The sequence below is a fragment of the Mustela erminea genome, chromosome 7, assembly GCF_009829155.1.
Source record: "Mustela erminea isolate mMusErm1 chromosome 7, mMusErm1.Pri, whole genome shotgun sequence".
NCBI classification, from domain to species: Eukaryota; Metazoa; Chordata; class Mammalia; order Carnivora; family Mustelidae; genus Mustela; species Mustela erminea.
Window position 1 is genome coordinate 92805130 of NC_045620.1, and position 15753 is coordinate 92820882.

The window sequence follows — 15753 nt, forward strand, 5'->3', positions numbered from 1 at the left end:
ACATCAAGAAAGAGAGAAGGAAACTAATAATATTAATAATGAGAGAGATGTAATTTCATAGTCAGAGACTATTAACAAAAAAAGAACAAGTAATGCCTTATACCAATTAACTTAAAAGTAGGTATGAAAAGGATGCACTTCTAGAATAACGATTCTTAAACTTGAAGGTGATAATTGTTAAACACAGATTATTGGGCCTACCTCCCAGAGTTTCTCATTCAGTGGTCTGGGGTTGAGGTCTGACACATTACATTCTAAAAATTTCCTGGAGGTGCTGATGCTACTGGTCTGGGAACAATAGTTTCAGAATCACTACCTAGGAAAATATAAATTTCCAACTTCGACTTAAGAATAAATTGAAAACCAAACCCCTGAGTGTAGAAGCTGAGACTATAAAACTCGTAGAAGAAAACATAAGGGTAAATTGTTGTGACATGCAAAATGTCAAATAAAACATTATCAAAATTGAATTTAAAAAAAGCTCCAAGAATCAGATGAGAGAAAGAAGATAATAATCATATTAGATACAAAAATAATCATTTGAAACTTTCAAGAGAAAATAATAGGTGAAAATTTGGAGATTTTGCAAGTGGAAACTGTTTATGTCAACCAATTGGTCTTTCAAGAACATAACACAATAAAAAAAAAAGAAAGATAATTATATAAATGATATATTAAAAAAGAAGTCACATGGTCTAATAATTGAAGGAGTATACAGAATCAAGGATGAATGTGTGTGTGTGTGTGTGTGTGTGTGATGAGATGCACTTGACTGTGTTCATAGATTGATTTAGAAAGAGCCAGTAGATGGAGGAACTCTGATATACGAGAGAGGAGCTGTTGATTGAATAACATTCTAGAGAAGGCAATAGTACCAAGAATGGAACTTTGAGAAAGAAGGGCTTAATTTTAGAATAGGAAGTTGAGCAAGTTCAAACTGGTTTACATATATTTTTCCCTATGAAATTGGATGTGAAATCAGATGTTACAATCAGGTGAGCCAAGGGCTGAAAATTTTGGAACTTGAACTTGGCCATTCGGAATTCAGTAGTGACCTCTGAGATGAGCTAGCTTGGGGTAATGGTGGTCCAGAATCCAGTGAGAGGACTGACTAGGGTGTGGGAATGTGGCAGCAAGTGCAGATTTTTATTTCAGAGATCAGGATGAAGGGGAATAGAGAAATAGACTGGAAGATAGATTTCAAAAGAAAACACTTCAAATTTTAAAACAAGTTCTCAGTATTCAAAAATTATCATATACCATGGGAAGGATATGTCATTAACTGATATGTCATGCAATTTATTGTTTTGTTTGCTAATGAGACATCAGGCACGGCATTATAAATGCACAATGGACTACAAATTACCTATCTCTCATCCAAAGGAAAGAAAAATTGGCACCAAAATCCAGCAAGCACATAAATGTAAAAGCTAAATGCTTCTGGGCTTTCCATTTAAATTACTTTTTTTTCTTAAAAAAAAAAAAAGATAAGTACTGAATGAAGCTCCTCATTCTCCATCATAATAACCACTTCCACTTGGCTTTTCTCTACAATCCATAAAGTGGGCTTATCTAAATAGACAAATGATGGGAGGAAAATCAAAGGGAACAAAACAGCCTTTTGAAAGTAACATCTACGAGTTTCATTTAGTGTGATACGGTCCAAATGCAGTCCTGTTTCTGCTTTCCACTTAAAGGCCTATGAGGACACGAGGCAGGGGGTGGGGGGCGGGGAGGGGGCAAAATTTCATCAACTACAATTGAAAATCAATCTGTCACAAATGTCTTAGAGGACTAGAATTGGATGGGGCAGCCCACACAAGCTTTGTGATCAGAAATAGAACAAACCAGTTGGCGACATAATAAATAAATAAATAAATGGAGGAAAATGTGACCTCTTTCCTCCACTGTCTGTGTCTTGATTAGAAAGCTCTATGTGGGTGTCAGAAAACCCATGCTGCTTTACCTCTGCAAAGCAAGGGATGATTTTTGAGGCACCTATAATGATGAATTCCCCTCCGCCCCCACATCTCCACCTATCCTTAAACAGAATCTTTCCATTTCGAGTCCATAATTCCAAACAACAGCCTAAATGTATGTCGAGGACTAATTATGGTGAAGAAATCCTGAAACATAGGTCCATAGCAGCCAATTGAAAGGCTGATGAAACACCAAACAGGATAACTTTGTAAGACCATCCCCTAGTCCCTCAGAGACTCAGTAGGTGAACTAGTAAAGCTAGGAGCTGGCATCTTAAAATCTCTCCAGTTGTGGCTGTTAGGCCACCCCTGGCACACAAACTGAGCAGAGGAGTGGTGACAACAGTAAGAACTCTGGCAGCCACCTGCCTCCCCAGTGCACTGCTGTGGGAAGAGGCGCCGCAGAAGACCTGAGGCTTGCAAGGAGAGCTCTGTTGTGCTGGGATGGGCCATACTCAAGGGTTACAGGAATTGTTGGAGATAGAATGGGTAGAGAGCTTCAGATGGCATCGAAAGACGAAGCTGTCTGGGGTCGTGAATGAACATCTGATCGGAAAATGAAAATGTCTTCCTGCAGCAATAGAGGCCATTCTGGCAGAACACTGGGAACTGATTGCAAAGCTTGATTTGGGTCCTCCCTATGCGTGTGTGGTCTCTACCATACCTAAAGACTGACGAATTGTTACAGGGGTCTCGGCAACCATTAACAGGTCATACTGGTGGCATTGTTGATCTTGGAAAACAAATTAGCTCAACATACTTGGCAGTGAGGCCAGCCAAGACTCTGCCTGAGTGGTGCTCAGAGCCCTAGAAGAGCCCATTCACACAGGCAGGTGGAGGAAGGTACTCCCTGTCTTCTTGGTTATATGTAGGCATGAGTGCCGTAAGGTGGGGCAATTCTGTCTGTTCCATTGCAGATAGGCATGTCCTGTTGATCCTGGCAGTTCTGTAGGTAAAGCAGAAACAGGCTGATTACAACCCCAACTCTCTTTTATGTTAACATTGTGTTTCAGTGACAAATGCATGACATGCTACATAAGAAAACTTAGGAGGCACAGAAAGGCACAAGGAAGCTATGTCTCTGGGAAGCCCCACCACGAGCCATCTTTCCATTTGCCATGTTCATGCTTGTCTTTAAACCTTGCACCCTATGGGCTTCCCGGGGTGGTTCTTCTACAATGCCACAAGTACCTCCAAGCCAAGAACTCCCATTCTGCTCCACAATATGCTTTCACCTCCAGCTCTCATCCTTCCAAATTAAGGTATATAATTGGGCCTAAAAGCTCTACTTTCTCTAGTAAGAAACTTAATGAATGGTCCTTGGGGTCTTCCATCAACCCCAGCTTGTTTATACTATAGATGGTAGAAATGCCTTTACTAATTAGTAATATTAAGGAAGGCTTCTCCCTTGCCTCTTCTAGAAGCTTTACAGAAAGGAGAGAAAGGGATTTTAAATACAAAGAAGGACACAAAGATATGGAGGAGTGAAAACGTGGTGTCCTGGGGTAGTTTGGTATGGAGAGATTCTCTGCTGTATAGAGAATAAAGCAGAGAAGAAGGATATGAAAATTAAGGATAGGGTTGAAATCAGGCACTGAACAAACTTGAATGCTATGTGCATTAATTTCCTATTGCTGCTCTAACAAATTAGCACAAACTTAGTGGCTTGAAATATCACACATTTGTTATGTTACCCTTCTGGAAGTTGGAAGTCTGAAATGGGTCTTACAAGCTAAAATCAATGTGTCAGCAGAGCTGTGTTCCTCCTGGAGATTCTAGAGGAGAATCTGTTTCCTTGATTTTTTCAGCTTTTAGAGGCCATTTAATGCTTGATCCATGGCCTGTCCCTCAATCTACAAAGTGCATCACTCCAGTCTCTGCTTCTGTCTACATCTCCTCTCTGACTCTGATTCTTCTGCCTATTTTACAAGGACTCCTGTGATTACACAGAGCCCACCCCTTAATTACATCTCCAAAGTCTCTCTTGCCATGTAAATTAACATATTCCAACATCCCAGAGAATGGAGCTCCTGGGCAGCTCAGTCACTTGAGCACTGGACTCTTGATTTCAGCTCTCACTCTCTCTCCCTTTCAAAACAAACAAACAAACAAACAAACAAACAAAATGAATATCCCAGAGATTAGAACATGAACATCTTTTGGGGGGCCATTGTTCAGCTTACCATATCATACAAAAGAATTTGGATAGTATCATGTCAGCCAAGGATCAAAACCTCAATGCCTACCAATGTCAGGCCGGAAGTAGTAAAGTGGGTCTTACCCAGTAGGGAAGAGTGGAGAACTTGACAAACTGGAGACTTCTGCTCTAGAGAGAGTGCCAATTACTCAGCTACGAGCATCACCAAAATACCAGCCAGTGGTGCTTTCTCACATATACTTACGGATATATCGTGGTTTATTGAACCATCTCTGTTGGAAATTAATGTTGGTCCCTATTTTACACTATTATAAATAATGCCATAATGACCACCCTTATACATAAATCATTTTCTGTAACTCTGGTTATTTCTCTAGGGTGGCTATCTCAAAATAGAATTAAACCAAATAGCACTGAGATGTCTTTAAAATGCATGAGCAGAATGTGCAGGTGGACCACATGGGCTAGGAACACAGTGTACAATATATGAATCTGTGCCTCTCAAAGCATGCTGTGGAAGACATTTCTTGAGCTAAATTTTTTAAAAAATCAGCTTGTGCCTAATTCAACAAAAATTAAATGGATAGAATTTCTTAATTTTAATTCACTGTCTAGTAAATATTTCTTAATCTCAGGAAGCTATCTCAGATTGCCAATAATCATCCCTAGCAAGTATCAAATGAACAATTAAGAAACTGGTATTTGTGGGGACATAAGAAATGTGTTTTTATTAAATAAGCAAATACACACACATACACACATTTTGTGGATCATGACCTTAAATTGATCAAATCTAAGGTATTTTGGAAAGAGGACCCTGACTTCCTGGTGCTCCTGACATTGGAACAAATATATAAATCTTTTGATTTAGTATCCATTTCCTGAGGTCATAGTATATATTTTAAAAAGCAAGACTACATTTCACAGGAAAATATAAGAAACAGACCACTGGGAAGGTCAATACAAGGCAAGAAGCCTCCTGCATTGGCTAATTAAGGGGCAATCAAATGCTCCTGCTATTACCATGTGATCACAGCAAATGCTACCAGTGGGTGAACATAAATGGTATTTCTGGTATGTGTTTGGTCTTGAATGCAATTGTGTATGTTGTAACCAGAATTTTCTTTTAAAAAAAAAATGATACAGAATAGAATCTCACATTGCATGTAGGAAAGTTAAGTATTGATTTTGAAACTTTTTTCCATATATACATGTTGTATATGGACACACACACACACACACACACGCTCACAGAGTGACAAGATGAAACATTTTTTCCTTACTGTGGGTCTCAGTCAAAACATTTCAAACCCATTGTTGGAGAAGAGACAGAGATGTATGTCCGTCCAGATTCTCCAAGTAGACACCAAGATAAAATTAGCCATGCAGGAATGATTTAATTTACTTATTGTTGGAACCAATGTGGAGGAAGAAAGAGGGAGCAGAAAACAGAAAGAGCTTCATTTCTATTCTTGGGCAGGAATGGTCCAGGAAAAATTAGCCTGCAGCCATGGGAAAATATAGCCTTGTCACGAAAGCAATGACAGATACTGAAATGCAGCTTTGGAAACTGTCCATCAGTTTCCCTTCTCCTGAAGGGAGATCCTTGGCTGTCACGCGGAGGTCAAAGGGGAGACATTTCTGTTACTAGATCCTTCCCTGTGGCGTTTGGAGTCTGTGCTCTAAAGAGAGACTCCTTAGGTTCAATCCCAGCTCCAATGCAAAAACTCCAGTGAAGCCAGTGAGTGAGTCCTCGCCTTGCCCAGCTGGGTCCATTTATTAGCTATGTGACCTTAAACTGGTGACTTGCCTTCTGTTTCCTTAATCTGCTACTGGGAATGAGAACAATGTACCCTATTCACAAGATCATTGTGAATGGTAAGTGAGTTTATGAATATGGACACTTTGGACAATGCTTGCCACACAGTAAAGACTATGTAAGAATTGAATGGTTCTATTACCCTCAGTGTTGTTATTTATATTTAAAACTCAGATTTTCAGGGATCATTCCCCTGCCCCAAACAATTTTGATAACAGGTCTGGGTGAGATGGATGAGTGTACCCTTGTAATATGCTTTCTTTCTTTCTTTTTTTTTAAAAAGATTTTATTTATTTATTTGACAGAGAGAGAGGGATCACAAGCAGGCAGAGAAGCAGGCAGAGAGAGGAGGAAGCGGGCTCCCTGTTGAGCAGGGAGCCCGATGTGGGGCTCGATCCCAGGACCCTGAGATCATGACCTGAGCCGAAGGCAGAGGATTAACCCACTGAGCCACCCAGGCGCCCCTGTAATATGCTTTCTTAATTATTCTTATGACCACTCACATCTGAGAACCACTGACCAGTGCACTCCTTCCCTGAGCTCTCCTTTCTTACTACTCAGCCCCTTGCTACTCATCTATCTCAGTCTCAGTATTGTTCCAAGAGCCATAACTTGGGCAATGAAACCAAATATGCCAGATGTATTTTCAGCAACTCCCACTCTTCCCCCCAAAAAAAGGTGTGAAGGAAGAACCCAAAGGTGCAGAGTACAATTTCATCATGGTATGGATTTCACCAGGTTAAAAAGTCACTTTATCTCTAGCCATTAAAAGTAGATGCAGAAGGTCCCCCTACAATGGGCATGCCTAAGTTCTGCATTACTGTAGAACTGAACTCCTGTGCCTTCCTCTTCTTGTGTGTTTCTCACCTTCTGTGTCTGACTGAAACCACCCAGCAAGAATCTCCAGGAGAATGCAATCACCAACTATTCATGGTGCCCTGCATCACAACAAGGAGCGGATTTTTGAGTGGCATCTTTCTTTGACGCAGAGAGATGCTTCGGTATGTAGTAGTGAATGCCTCCAAGCTGACTGGCATTAGGCCCCCCGACCGTGCCCTCACCCACAGCTTTGAAGTCTCTCAGGCTCGAGATGCAGCCCATGAGAAGCGTGCAGGTGCACATTCAATCGGGGCTTGTGGGGGACAATAGCTTCTGATTGGGAGGCGATCCCACCCATGTCGGAAATCGATGGTAGCATAATCAACTTTGTATTAAATGACAGCACCACTCCACCATTACCTTCCGTTCTGAAGGGATCAGTTTAATATGGAAAACACAAGCCAAAAAGCTTGAGAAACTGAAATGTTCTGCCTGAAGAGGGGCTGAAGTCAGAAAACAGCTATATCTCCAAACATAGCCTGACAAGGAAGTCTCTGGATCAGGGATGCACGTTAACCTGGCCAGCAACTCAAGCTGCCAGCCTGCATTCAATACATGTCACAATGTGCCCAGCGTGTATATAGACTTGCCGATCACACAGCTCAGTGGATTGGTACCAGGCGTGGCAGGCAATGCCGAGACCACAAGTTGATTGTTGCTATGATTTACTGAGCACTGGTTCTATGCTAAGCAGAGCCTTTTACAAGCACCTTATCTCATTTAATAACCATCATGACAACTTCATGAGGTAGGTATTGCCATCATTATATAATCAGTAAGACCCAGAAAAGTTATATAACATGGCCCAAATCACAAAGTTAAAACAGAGACTCTAGGTCCAGCTGGCTCCAGAATCATAGCTCTGTTTTAAGGAGATGGCTCAGAATGGAATGAAACAAACACACAACAACAACAACAAAAACGAATAGCTCTGCAGTATGTATTACGGCATATAGATGGAGAAAGCATCAAACATACAAGGTACAAATGGTGGGAATCGGTTTTGGAAAGGGCAGAGCATAAATTCTGCAGAAAGGGGAGAATCAGAGTGAGGGTGTAATCTGTACAGGTCGGAGTTGCCTACCCCAGCCTCACACTGACTTCAGCTCCCCGTTCCTGGATTTCCTATTTACATTCCTCCAACCAGTAATGTTCAAATTGACCAGTCAGTGTTGAAGGTGAGACTTGAACCTTTCCCAAAAGTCAGATGTCGAACAATAGTAGAGAAGGACCAACTTCTGAAGGGAAGAATCTATGGCAGAAAAATGTTGTATATCCCCTTCTAAGCTAAAGGGGGTTGGGGGGATTGTTTGTTCATTTTATTTGTTTTGGACTGGTAGCTAATATATAACATAGCTGGGAACGGCATGCTAATCATGGCAAAAGTCTCATGACTACAAAATCCTTTTTTAAATGACACCCCAGGGGTTGCTTCAGACTTCTCTCTTTGTTTATGGACTTAAAATTTTTACTTGATATATTTCTACACATTTGAGGATTTTTTTTTTAGAAGTTTGTATTACCTTTAAAATTAAAACAATAAAATGAAAAATAAAAGCAAAGGATATTATTTAGCAAGTTCACCATCTGTTGGTCAGCTGCATTGGGCAAAGCTGTAAGACAGATAGAAATGGGAATGAGACGTATACTCTTCCTTTAAGGAACTTGATAATATTTACAATGTGTGATGAAGCAAAAATTCAATATTTTGTCCAAAGAAGCAATTAAATAATCTGAGTAGATATGAAGATTTGATGGTTATTTGAGGTCCTAATACTAATATTCTCGAAGTGCTTTTAAGCTATTCTGATAAGCGGATCTTAGGAATTGCCAATACTCTCCAGCTGTTTTTTACTGTTTCGTTTTATTAGAGCAATAAATTCTCTGCTATTGGTCTTGAAACATAGCTGCTCTTGAACAAAGAAGGCAGCAAAGAACTATTGAAAGCTTTTAGTTTAAATTCTTTGAAGTATGGCAAGACAGAACTCACTTTCTGATGTCTTACTGCTTTTTATAACCTAATCAGCAACAATAAGCCATCTTGCCCTCTGGTGATCAATTTAACACTTGGTGAGATCTATATGGTAACCAAAAAAAAAAAGAAAAGAAATAGAGAGAGAGGAAGCTGATGTGCCCATCATGATGGAGATGATTCCCCTAGCTAGTTCATACAATTTGTAACCAAAGTCAGGATGAGCTTCTGCTAAGTTTAGGCGGTGGGAAGAGACTCCCTCATTTATATAAGGACCTTATTTATGAGTCTTATAGACAATCATTAAGAAGACTGCTTTGCTCTCAAATTATCTTCTGAATAGCTGCTGGAAATTTCACTATTAGCAATTTCTCCCCCTTTACATCTTTCCCCTTCTGTTAAATTCAGGAATGTGAGAGCTGCAGGCAGAAAATCACAATCAACTCATTTTGGGTCAATAAACATGTATTGAATGACTCCTGTAGACCAACACTATGCTAAGCTTAGGATATAAAGCTGAGTAAAATACATTTCTTTATTTAAGACCATATAGCCTAAGCAAAGATGTCTTAAAGCCAGCCCAAAGGGTTGCAAACAATTGCAACTCAGGTCCTTATTAAATAAAAATAAAAGTCTCCAGGCTCCATCCTGGAGATTCTGATTCAATAAAAGTTCTCCAAGAGATTTTGTCATGTCGTCTGAGTTGGGATTCACTAGTCTAGGAAAAAGATAAACATCCATAAAAGAAGTAATAATTCAGGGTTGTACATTCTACAGTAGAAGCATCTATAAAGTGCGGTGGAGGCAAGCAATTAATACTGAATGGGAGGGTGAGTGAGAAATCCATAGGTTAGACACAGTATTTAGACTGGGCAGTGATGGGTAAGTGGAGTTCATTGGCAGACAAAGATTTGGGAGAGAAGGGCATTCCAGACAGAGGGAAAAGCTTGAGTGCGAATGCTAAAGAGGGAAAATATTAGTATCAGTGAGCAATTCATTGCTTGCTGTGATTTCAACACAGACCAGCGGGGTATGGTGGAGATATAGACAAAGGGGATGAAAGTAAGGGAGAATTAACTGAGAAGTCACAGATAGAAAGGAAAATGCATTAAGCTATTACTTTAAAGGTGGAATTATCTGGGGGCACCCAGGTGGCTCAGTCAGTTAGGTGTCTGACTCTTGACTTCGGCTTAGGTCATGATCTCAGGATCCTGAGACCAAGCTTTGTCTCAGCCTCCAAATTGGGCATGGAGTCTGCTTAAGATATGCGCACGCTCTCTCTCTCTCCTCTCTCTCTCCCTCTGCCTCTACCATGCCCCTGCACATGGATGTGTGCCTGCTCTCTTGCTCTCTGTAAAAATAAAATAAAATAAATATAGGAATATTTATGTGTTTATTCATTCACTTATTCACACAACAAATATTTATCAACCCACTGTTCTCATACTGCTCCCAAGTAAGAGACTTCAGCAAGGTAACCATCTACGATTCTTTCTTTTTCTTTTTTCTTATTTGTATTCTGTTTTCTGATTAGAACTTTTCGGGGGTACTTTGTTTTGTTTCTTTCTTGCCTTTGTTTTGTTTTGTCTTAGCTTGCTTCGTTGAACTTTTTTTTTGTCAAATAAACACCTCAGGTCAGTAGAGGGGAGAATGGAGTCTTTTAACACAGGAAGAGAACATAGGATGCTCAAAGATGACCCACTTCAGCATTTAAATTCAAATTATTAAAAATATTGAGATTAGAGACTCAAGACTCGAGATTCCTGAGATGTGGATACTTCGCACTAGAATTTAGGAATTGAAATTATGTAATGCATGTGAAAATCATGTTACACAAACGTTAAGGTGGTTACATATTCATATAAAAGCAGAGTGATGTGTGACGTGTGAGGGAAGGTTGGTCCCAAGACAAGTTACTTGCTAAAGTGTTCATCTGTTCCTTGTGAAGCAGTTTAGAACCATGAACTTAGAGGAGCAGGAGTTGCCAGTATACGTTGTCAGAAAAAGAAGAAGCTTCAGGTATGACTTTTGGTTCTTTAATTAATTATCACAGAAGTCTTCCATTGAGGGTCCCAAGTCATAGCACTAACTGCCCAGAAAATCTCATTTGCTCCCAAGTAAGAGACTTCAGCCAGGGTATTTATGCTCCTAACCATCTACGATTCTTTCTTTTTCTTTTTTCTTATTTGTATTCTGTTTTCTGATTGGAACGTTTCGGGGGTACTTTGTTTTGTTTCTTTCTTGCCTTTGTTTTGTTTTGTCTTAGCTTGCTTCGTTGAACTTTTTTTTTTTTCTTTGTGAGGAGACAGTGTATAGACTTGATTAATGTGACTGATGATCCGGACAAGTGAGGTCTCTATAAGCCCTTCCTCTTCTTCAGGAGACTTGGGATGGAAATATTTCAAGGAGGAGAGATTCTCAGTGATTAAGGAATAGAGCTGGGTCAGTGTCTTTGTCACTTTGGGCTACCAAAACAAAATACCATAGACTAGATGGCTTAAACAATAGAAATTTATTTATTTATTTATTTTTAATTGTTCTGGAGGCTGGAAGCCCAAGATCAAGGTGTCATCTTGGTTGGTTTCTAGTGAGAGCTCTCTTCCTGGCTTATAAACAGTGGCCTTCTCCTTTGTGTCTTCTTATAAGGACACTGATCCCATCATGGGAGCCCCACCCTTATGACCTCATCTGACCCTAACCACCTCCAAAGGCCCCGTCTCCAAATACCACCACGTTGGGGTTAAAGCTTCAGTGTATGAATCTGGGGGTGGGAGGGACATAATTCAGTCCATAGCAGCCATAGTCCATAGTAAAACCCTTCACTAAAGTCCACTCTTATGCTGCTGCTGTGGCTGATGGTCCAGGGTGCTTATATAGAGGTCATCTGGGCTGTGAGTCTATCACAGAGATGCTATAACCAAATTCACCATTATATTAGAAAATAAGCTTATAAGGCAGTTGTGAGGGCAATTACAGACCCAACACCAGAGATGGAAGAGTAAGCATCGCTATAAAACTTCATTGTCACCTGGAACACCCCTCTGACGCTTGCTTTAGCACTTTATTAATGTTGTCATATTTTGCAGCTTTCTGCAGAGGTCAGGTCAAATCCATGACAGTCAAGGGGTAGGAAGTTGAAAGATCACGCCAGTGTTTCTGTTCAACATAGTGAGGTCCTTCCCACAGCCTTGGCAGGGCCCATGGATGTAAAGATGGTGTCCCAGGCAGTATCCCAGCCATCATGCTAATTTTCCAAAGGAGGTAGCTAAAGCTTTCTATATGGCAGTAATAGCATGAATATGGTTACCATCCTTCCATAATGCCGACATTGTCATGATCACCTGGCCAGGGAGGCCAAGAGTTGATACAGGAGGCATTGCTGACAACCTTGAGGGAGGGGTCATACCTCTCATGGTTCATTGCCAGCACAAGCATGGCAGCATCAGCAGAAGGGGCAGAGATGATAGCCCTTTGGAGTCTATCCCTGAGGTGAGCCCCAGCTTTCTATAAGGTAGTAAAGACACTAGTGGAACCCTAAAGACACTAGTGGACCCCTAAAACTATTTAGCACCAGCATCATCCCCATTTGATATTATAAGGTGGAGGCATACTTCCCATTGATCACCAGCTTCCCAGTCCCCGCTAAGACAATGGGATTGAATTTTCATGCATACAAGAGCTACAGATCATGTGGTTGAGGCCAAAGAGAGTGACCATGTTGCTTTGTCAATGTTGAATGCAGCTCTCTCTGGTGATCCATGGCCAAATCTGTTTATTCTGACCTTCATTACCATGCCTTAGGGATGCATTTGGCACTACATAAAAAGGCACAGCTGACTGTTGAGTGAGAAGGAGTTTTTTCTTAAGGAGGCAAGATGGCAACATGATTCCATGCACCTAATCTCTCCTCTCTCACATTCTCAATGAAGTAACGAGAGAGGAAATCATCTGGTTCAGCACTGAAGGCCAGCGGTGTGTGCCCACAGTCTAGACACCTGAAGTACTTACTCAGACGTACTCTGCAGGACTCGTCCTTGGGGACTGACATGAGGCCCTCAGAGCAAAATGTGGCGCAGTTCCCTCAGGAACTGAGCAAGCAGCTCATAAGAAGAGTGTTTCACTTGTCCATGGAGGCCGCTGAAAGGCTTTAACCAAAAGAGCGATAAATTGGGTTCCTGTTCTTCAGAGATTAAGAGACTGGTTAAAGAACTGAACTCAAATGGTGACAGTAGAAATGGCATAAAGGGAAAGATTTTCCAAATGCATTAAAGGCACAATGATAGGATTTGTTGTTGGAATGGATGGTAAAAGCAGCTGTCTCCAGGTGGTGGCACTGAAGGATAATTGTTAGTCACCTCTTTTTTTCTTTTTATAAATTTTATCATTTTCTACAGAAAACATTGATTATACCAATAACTTGTAAAAAACTAAAAAAAGAAAGAAAAGAAATCTTCCTGAATCCACTAACAAGCAATAACTAGATTATGTACTAGGTAGCTCCTGGAGAATTAACTTCCAAATAAGAAAACTCCTCAAGAGAAAAGCAAAACAGATGAAACCGGAATAAGACTGCTGGCACGCACACGTGGTAGGACTCTCCGTGTCTCTGTGTTTGGCTGGGGAGTGGTTGTCACATTTTTTTTTCCAGCATTAGAATCCTTTCTTCTCAGAAAATCTACACAGAGGCCTTGTTTATAACAGAGATCACAGGAGCATTGCTCTGATTGAAGGGGTAGGAGGTCCTGAGCATTTACGCCTGAGGTCCCTCTTTCTTATCTCTCCCCCTCCTCAGGAACAAAGGCCAAGGCACCTCTGAGAGTGAGAGCCACTACTATTTGGCTTTTTCTTTTCATTTCCTTGGCTTTAGGGATTTAAGCGGAGGCAGCTCTGTTGGATGCATGTGATATGAGGTGACAGAGGAGGCTGAGGGGCAGCGGGCTTCAGCCCATAGCCGATCACAACAGCCATATTGTTCACCGGCTAGAATAAATGTTATTTTGAAGGCCGTTCAGCACTGGTTAGAAAGATGCCGTAAATGGGAAAGAACAAGAAACCTTTTATCTTTCAAAGACAGCAAAGACGAATGAGAGATGAGAACCTGACTCGCAAGCAAAACGTCTGCCTCAGGTTGGGCTCAAACTCTTTTCCTTTCATCTTCCGTTTGAATCCTTACCATTGCTAAGGACATCCAACAGGTCACGGTGCTGAGAGAGGAGGGCCGGTGCCGAGAAGCTGAATGGGCTGAGCCGTGCACCCCGTGGGGAATCTCTACCTGTCTGTCACCACCCAGACGATGAAGGGACATAGTCATTCCCACCACATGGAGTTTGCGACTCCCTCTGAAGGCTTATGAATTAAGGCTGGGGAACCATACCTTTTAGACCGATGTATCAGGAACGGGGTGAAGAACAAGTTCGTGGGAGAACAAGTTAGGAATGTCTTATTTCTCTACCACTCACTCTTCTCCTTCCATTCCCAGGGCTTCCATGGTGGCTGTCCTACTCCTGGCCAGAGATGATGATGCCCCAGGGAGGCTGAGCACAGACCCCAGCAGCTGGCCGGCCGATCCTAACATCTTACCCCCACGCTGGCTCCTGTCTCCAGAAATGGCAATCTAACCGGTGCCGGGCCTCCGAGTGCCTCACAGGGGTTTCTGGACTTGAAACCACGAACATCAGCTAATCTTTTCCAGGCAGCTAAAGAGGTAAGTGTTGAGACTCTTATCTTGTTCTTCAATAGATGGATGGATAAACAAGTCCTGGTACATCCATGCGATGGAACGCTGTACAGCTATAAAAAGGAAGACACTACTGATGAGCACATTCACTCAAGTTCATCTCAAAGACATCATGCCGATGGAGGGAAGCCAGGCCCAGAAAGTTGCATACTGTAGGATTCTATTTATACAATGTTCTCAAAAAGACAAACTACAGTGATGGAGGTTGCCGGGGGTTCTTGCGAGGCAGTTGCGAGGGCTAGGAAGATGCTTGTGTTCTGATTGTGCTCATTCTTACACAAATTTATACGTGTACTGAAACTTGCAAAATTCAAAAAGAAAAAAGTCAGTCTGTATGGTACTTTTTAAAATAAAATTTTTAAAAAAGATTTTATTATTTTTATTTATTTGACAGACAGAGATCATAACTAGGCAGAGAGAAAGAGGGGGAAGCAGGCTTCCCGCTGAGCAGAGAACCTGATGCAGGACTCAATCCCAGGACCCTGAGATCATGACCTGAGCTGAAGGCAGAGGCTTAACCCATTGAGCCACCCACGCGCCCCTAAAATAAAAAATTTAACCACTAAAAAGACAAACTTTCTCGTTTGCCAGGAGAGATGGCTGATTCACCAAAGGTAGAAAGTAGAAAACATTAAAATAGCTCAGAGGCAAAAAGGTAGAAGAAAGAAACCAGAGTCCTTTTGGGTCCAGTTCTTCTGGCTTATTCTTTTTCTTGGCTTCCATGAGACACACTTACATTCTTATCATAAATTCTTTTGTACTTCAGCTCGTTGAGCTAGGTTGTTCCATTAGTAACCCGGAATCCTAACTCATTTAGTCAGGCTCACTGGTTCCATGTCACATTCGTTGTTCTGGAGCTGGAGGTTAGCGTCTGTCTCTACAAACGTCACAGTAAATGGATGCCTGCCTTACAGAGGTGACAACCTCAGAGAATAGGTTTTACTACATGAATCATAAAACCCACATTCCAAATTGCTGACTCATGAAGCCCTAGCCCTTGCCCAAAAGCCTCTCTCCCTAAGGTTACCACATAATGCTGTGAGTGCTCATTAAATCTGAGACATTTTTAAGTGACGTTTACTGTTATACACAGTTAGCTGACCTTATAGGGGGTAGTTTACACCAAGCATGCCAGAAAAAGTCCCATGTTACTAGCCTACTGATGAAGTTTCCTTCCAGGGAGATGGTGGGGTGAGGGAAGCCCAGTGT

The 15753-nt window shown here is 41.4% G+C and overlaps 1 long non-coding RNA gene across 2 annotated transcripts; it reads right to left on the minus strand.

Annotated features, from left to right (window-relative positions):
- Nucleotides 1-479: 479 nt before the first annotated feature.
- Nucleotides 480-14429, minus strand: LOC116595812. Of its 2 annotated transcripts, none has more exons than XR_004287864.1 (3): nt 14182-14429; nt 12816-12952; nt 480-2925 (listed from the first exon to the last, which is right to left on the minus strand). It is a non-coding gene; the product is annotated as an uncharacterized LOC116595812 (long non-coding RNA). The 2 variants fall into 2 exon arrangements; XR_004287865.1 differs by having other exon boundaries at nt 12816-12987.
- Between the last annotated feature and the right edge of the window lie 1324 nt (nt 14430-15753).